Source organism: Eulemur rufifrons, chromosome 30 (assembly GCF_041146395.1).
Source record: "Eulemur rufifrons isolate Redbay chromosome 30, OSU_ERuf_1, whole genome shotgun sequence".
In the NCBI taxonomy this organism is placed as follows: Eukaryota; Metazoa; Chordata; class Mammalia; order Primates; family Lemuridae; genus Eulemur; species Eulemur rufifrons.
The window spans coordinates 33,554,537-33,561,623 of record NC_091012.1 but is presented as its reverse complement, the minus strand read 5'-3'; the positions used below and the strand labels follow the sequence as shown (position 1 = coordinate 33,561,623).

The 7,087-nt window shown below is 38.4% G+C and overlaps 1 non-coding gene across 1 annotated transcript; it reads right to left on the bottom strand.

Moving 5' to 3' along the window:
• Window positions 1-6,589: 6,589 nt before the first annotated feature.
• On the bottom strand, window positions 6,590-6,693 carry LOC138379267 (U6 spliceosomal RNA). Its single transcript, XR_011232046.1, has one exon. It is a non-coding gene; the product is annotated as a U6 spliceosomal RNA (small nuclear RNA).
• Window positions 6,694-7,087: the final 394 nt, after the last annotated feature.

The window sequence follows — 7,087 nt, the reverse complement described above, 5'->3', positions numbered from 1 at the left end:
CTATTTATCTATTGTTTTACCAATACCACATTTTATTGACTACTGTAGATTTATAGTAAGTCTTGAAATCAGGTAATGTCAGTCTTCTGACTTTGTCCTTTTCCCTTAATATCATGCTGGCTATTCTGAATCTTTTGCCTCTCCATATAAACTGTAGAATCAATTTGTCAATATGCACAGAATAACTTGCTGGGATTTTGATTGGGATTATGTTACATCTATAGATCAAATTGGGAAAAACTTGACATCTTGACAATATTGAGTCTTTCTATCCATGAACATGGAATATATCTGCATTTATTTAGTTATCCTTTAATTTCTTTCATCAGAGTTTTGTAGTTTTCCTCATACAGATTTTATACATATTTTGTTAGATTTATATCTAAGCATTTCATATTTTTCAGTGCTAATGTAAGTGTATTGTGTTTTGTTATTTCAAATTATGCTTGTTCATTGCTGGTATATAGGAAAGTGATAGCCTTTTGTATATTAATCTCATATCCGTACTATAATCACTTATTCATTCCAGGAGGGTTTTTTTTCTGTTGATTCCTTCAGATTTTCTACATAGACTATCATGCAATCTGTGAACAAAGACATTTTTATTTCTTCCTTCCTAATCAGTATACCTTTTATTTCCTTACTGTCTTTCTTGTCTTATTGCATTATCCAGGACTTCCTGTACAATGTTGAAAAAGTGTGACAAAAGTGGAAATCCTTGCATTTTTTTCTGATCTTAGTGGAAAAGCTTCTATTAATAGTTTCTCACCATTATGATATATTGTACTTTCATTTACATTCAGTTCTCTGTACTTTTGAATCTTTACTTTAGACTGCCTCTTTGATTCCTAAATTATTTAGAAGTGTGTTGTCTAATTTCTAAATGTTTGGAGGTTTTCCTGTTATCTTTCTATTATTGATTTCTAGTTTGGCTCCATGGTGGTCCTTCTACCTAACGTTGAACACAAATATTTGAAACTGTGGCAAGCCATCAAGTGTGAAAGCACTTTTTAAAAAAAAATCAGCACTATGTAAACACAAGATAATAATTATATTCTTAATGTTCTATTGCTTAAATATAACAAAACCAAAAAGCAACTTTGCTTTCTATAGCACTGGCTCTCAAACTTGGCTGTACGTTGGGATCAACTGGGGGAGCTATAAAAAGTATTGATCCATTGGTGCAACCCCTAGAGATTTTGATTTAATTTATATAAGGTGCAGAATGGGCTTTGGGTTTTTGAAAAGTTCCCTAGGTGATTGTAATGTTCAGCAAAGATGGAGAATGACTAGGTAGAGCAATGGGGCTTGTTGGTCCTGTGTTCCCCAGACCAACAGCATCTACATCCCCTGAGAATTTGTTAGAAAGGAAAAACCTCAGGCCCTATCCCAAGATTAGTGCATCGGGATGCTGAGGGAAAGGGACGGCAGTCTGCTGTCTAACAAGCCCACCAGGTGATTCTAGTGCATACTCAAGTTTGAGAATCACTGGTTTAGGATTGAGTGATTAAGTACTTGTGTGAAGGCAGACCTTTTAATCTTCCTCAGCAATTTCAATTTCTCAGAGACAATAATTATATGAGTGTATCTGGTGTTAATTATTGATTTATATGTTCCATACTACATGAAATAAATGTGGAAAATATAGCAGGCTTATAAAATGCCTTTGCTGCTTTTTTTTGCTACTATGCTTTCACTTTTACACACAAAAAAATCCTGCAGTGAGAAAGAGAGTAGCATTGGAAGTTAGAGAAGGGAAGAAGGGACCAGAAGAGGTAAAGACTAAATAGAATGTTTAGTTTGAAGTATAAGCTCAGAGATAAATGAAAATTGACTCGAGAAAGTAATGCTTAGAAGAAGATGGACAGGAGCTGGGGACAATCATAGTGATTACATGACATGGTTGAGTTGGCACATTTGCCCCAGTGCTCGTCACTTTCTACTAATCAGTGAGTCTTAGCCATTTTGTCCATGTTACCTTTTGGGGCCAGATGTTGGCCTGAATGAAGTTAAAGAACTATGGAACTTATTTCCCAATCATCTGCTTCTAAATCATGGTGTGACTTTTAGGCAAATCTCTTAAGGTGCTTGCAGTTTCCCCAAGTTTGCATATGTGATGCGTATGAATCTTTTCTACCCCTGAGTCTTCCCAGTGCCACTCATCCTCCTCAGAGCTCTAGCCACAGTGGAAACAGGAGACAGATCGCTCTGTCAGAAAGCAGGGTTCTTCAGCTCCAAGTGTTGCTGGAGCCAGAGTGAACCAGAATTTGGAATAAGGGAAACTTAGATTCTTCAGTGGTGGGGATAATAGTCAAAGGAAGGACATGAATGAAAGCATCTTTATCTTGTGAGGCTTCCTGTTTTTCCCCTACCCCAACATAATGCATGCTTTTTGTTCTTAAAACTGTACCTCTGAGTATGAAACCTGTTGAGTGACATTTATACAAAACAATTTAGACTTAGGTAATTTTGATGAATCACAGACAAGGAAAAACTCTGTAACTATTAACATCTGGCTTGTTGTAGGCCTCTCCTAAAATAGTTTGTACAATGAAGGCAATATAGACAGTAGGAACTTCTAACCAGAATAAAATTTAGAGATCACGTTTTATGGACCACAAAGTTGAGGCTTAAGGTAATCAGTTAGTTGAAGGCCAAGATCTTAACCATGCTCTGTTCCAGAAGTATCTAGATCAAATACTGACATTTCTCCAAAAGCTAATTTTAAGTTCACTCTTTACTTTTGAGCTAAGTATATGCTTTTTTAAAATAAAATGTTTAAAACCGTGACAGTGGCTTTGTAAGCCACCAACAGGCTGATGGGCATTTGGGCAGCATACTTTCCCAGCACACTGATGATGGTGGACATGCCTATCAGCTAATAGCAACGATGAGCCTCAGAAGGGGATCGCTGCAAGCCCCTCTATGATAGTGTAATGAAAAGTGTTTGTTATAACTGTAGACATGCTATGTTAGCTGTTTGAACTAAGCCTGTTGAACCCCAAATTCCACAATGGTAACAGCAGACTGCACATTAATTTCCCATTTGAGTGGGGATATGTTCTCTGACTCTTGGCACATAGTAGTCTTCAGGATTGTAATCTCAAAATCCTTTCCTCCTATCCTAGAGGAACACTTTTTGGAACTCCTTTTATCATCAGTGGGAGGGGGTGGGTTGAAAGTCACATCTGTGCGTGTTTTCTGTGCTAATCTGAGAGCTGGACTCAACCCCGGGACTTGGGTCACTTATACACAGAGATCTCATTGTGAAGGGGGAAGAAAATGGCAGCTCCTCAGCTGCACTTTGAAATTCTGCATTAAAAAAAAACACCAAGTATTCATAAGCCTCTTATTTAATGAATGAATCTCTTTGTATTTACATCCTTCACAATTCAGGGAACAAATAGGGTTTAGTTGCTAGAAAGTGAAAACTTCAAGCTCATCAGAAAGGGGGGAAATAGTAGGCAATTTAGATGAATAGTGGAAATGGCTCTATCTCAATTCCTTGGTACCTGCTTCTAAGGGTATGCCAATCAGTGCTTTTTTATTCAGTGTCTCCACATCAAGTTTAGAGTGTTATCCAAGAAGGAGCAACAAGATGCTGGCCAGCATAAATCTGTATTCAGCTGGTGTTGTGCTCACCTGAAACCGGTAATCAAAGGACCAGAACAGCTACTGAGGTTTGGTAATTGCCAACTGCCAATGAATGGCCTACTTTCTGCCACGTGTCTTCATCTTGCCCCAACTCCTTTTATCTAAGATTGGTGTTTATTTCTCAAGAATGAGCAAACCATCAGGGAAACATTTTAAAGATCCAACTCTATCAGAATAGATCTGAAAGAAAATTTTGAGTTGACATGATTTCAAAATGGAAATGGGATAAATTCATTTTTGGGTTCTCCTACTCATAAGGGTAGTTTCAAGAAACTCTTCAATATTAATTAGTAGGCTGTGAATTCAATTCTATGCAATTATGATGAGCCAGTTTTTGGAGTATGAAAGAGCTAACTTATCATATTTTTGAATTACCCATCTAGAAGCCTGAATATTTTTGTATTTCCATATTTCTCGAGTAGCACTTAATTTAATCTTAGCCCCATTTCTTTCAATAAACCATTGTTGCATCTCATAAGCAGCACAGCTTCTTCCTCTAACTCATCTCCCCGTGAAATTGGTTTAATGAAGCAGAAAGGTATGAAGCATTAGCAACAGTGGAATCCATGTGGTAGCACTTCATTTTTCAGAGGCACTCACATTTCCACCCTAATTTATAAAATCAGCACACAAATGATTTTTATCACGGCCATTACATCAGTATAAATTACTGCCTTTTCTGTAACACGGCAGTTAGTCAAACTGTTGAAATGATATCTATTAGTCAAGGAACGAGGGGGAGAGGTGGGAAAGAGTTAGTGAGAATGAGGGCTGATGGTTGTCTTACAGAACCACTAATATTAATTTACCATAATGAACACCGATGGGGTATTTTGCAAATGTACAGATGAAAATTAAATGCACAAAGTAAAGCAAATAGGTCAATTTGTTCAGGACAAAGAAGGGGACCTTCAATAAACAAACGGTGTTATATAGAGACAGACAGCGATGCAATTAGTCAGGCGCTCCTCCTGTCCAGTGGGCAGGTCGCAGCCTCCCTGGGCAGGAGCCATTGTTGTTCTCTCCCTCGTGGGTGTCTTCATTTATCTCATTGTAGGAACTGTCATCCTGGTTTTGTGCCCCTCAGCCCCACTGTGTCAAATCCATCCTGCCAGAGCCTCCTTGGAGAGTACTACCCACTGGCATCCCCTCTTTTCACCATTGCCACCTAGGTTGTTTGCCAGAAGCTAGTTACCCCCTTTCAAGTTAGGCAAACACAGTCATCTGACCTCACTAATATGGGTCATGTGATCATTTGAGTGAGATTGGGTTGATGAGTCCCTTTGCTCTCACTGTGTACAACAATTTAATAAGCAATTGATTAGCATGACAGTTTATTTTCGAGGGAGGGTACGGATGGATGGGTACAGGAAGGGTTTAACCTGAAGAGAATAAATTATCCACATACTTCAGAAGTGACATTTAAACATAAACAATATGTGTACAAATTGGAAGTCATCCTTGTCTATTGAGTGACATGGCCATGCAATCCAACAGATGGTGGTAATTTCAAAGAGGCAGCTCCTTAGCAGTTGTGAAATAGATTCACCCTGGTCAACATCACAGGTATTTGCTTGTATTAAATGAGGTCAGTAGTTTGCAAACCCACTAATCTTAATGTTAGACAAACTGAAATGAGTAATATCTGGTACAAAAAGTCCTATAATAGAATTTGCTTTGTTTTTAAGTTAACCATTGTTTAAGATTATATATCTACTCCTGATCTTATTGCCCATCCTCATCTAAGGAAGAGAAGAGTCTCTTCTTTAAATGATGGCCTTAGAGATGTAACTCTTTCTTTAATTGCTTAAGTACCCTTTCTTACTCCTAACCCATGGGAAATATCACATTCTACCAGAGATTTTTTAAATTTTTTTTTTTTTTTTTTTTTTTTGTTGAGACAGAGTCTCACTTTGTTGCCCAGGCTAGAGTGAGTGCCGTGGCGTCAGCTTAGCTCACAGCAACCTCAGACTCCTCGGCTTAAGCGATCCTCCTGTCTCAGCCTCCCGAGTAGCTGGGACTACAGGCATGCGCCACTATGCCCGGCTAATTTTTTCTATATAGATTTTTAGTTGTCCATATAATGTCTTTCTATTTTTAGTAGAGACGGGGTCTCACTCTTGCTCAGGCTGGTCTCGAACTCCTGACCTCAAGCGATCCACCCGCCTCGGCCTCCCAGAGAGCTAGGATTACAGGCGTGAGCCACCGCGCCCGGCCTATTTTTTAATAACTATAATTTTCCATTACATAGCTTTATTTAATCAACACTCCATTACTGAACATTTAGTTTATTTTCAAATTTTCAGCTGTGAACAACACTATGATGAATATCTTTATTCCCAGATATTTGTATATTTGCCCTTATTTTCTTCTTATTTTTTTTATTTCAGAGTATTATGAGGGTACAAATGCTTTGGTTACATATATTGCCTTTGTACTGCCCAAGTCAGAGCTACAAGTGTGCCCATCCCCTAGACATCATGCACTGTACCCATCAGGTGTGAATTTACCCATCCCCTTCTCCCCCCTCCCACCTGCCCGACACCCTATAAATGTTACTTCCGTATGTGCACATAAGTGTTGATCAATTAGTACTAATTTAATGGTGAATACACGGTAGTGCTTGTTTTTCCATTCTTGTGATACTTCACTTAGTAGAATGGGCTCCAGCTCCATCCAGGATAGTATAAGGGGTATTAGTTCAGCATTTTTTTGTGGCTGAGTAGTATTCCATGGTATACATATACCACATTTTATTAATCCACTCATGTATTGATGGGCACTTCGGTTGTTTCCACATCTTTGCAATTGTGAATTGTGCTGCTGTGAACATCTGAGCGCAGATGTCTTTTTTATAGAATGTCTTTCTTTCCTTTGGGTAAATACCCAGTAGTAGAATTGCTGGATCAAATGCTAGTTCTACTTTGAGTTCTTTAAAAATATGGAATGATTCACGAATTTGCATGTCATCCTTGCCCAGGGGCCATGCTAATCTCTGTGTTGTTCCAATTTTAGTATATGTGCTGCCAAAGTGAGCACTTTACCAGAGATTTTAGACCAGGGGCTGGAAAACTTTTTCTGTAAAAAACAAACAAACAAAAAAAAATGGGACAGATAGTAAATATTTTTTGGCTTTGTAGGCCATACAGTGCCTCAACCAGCTGTTGTTAGACAAAAGCAGCCATAGACAATACATAAATAAGTGAGTGTGGCTGTGTTCCAATAAAACTGTATTTAAAAAAACAGGTAGTGGTCCTTATCTGACCATAGGCTATAGTTTGCTGACCTTGGTTTTGGAGCATAAGAAACTTCTATAGTATTAGGAAAATAAACACAGAGATGGATCAGCAAAGCATGGTCATGAAGCATTATCAAGCTACACTTACAAGGAGGTTCCCTTTGCTTAGCACCCCCCACCATCCACCCCGCTTAG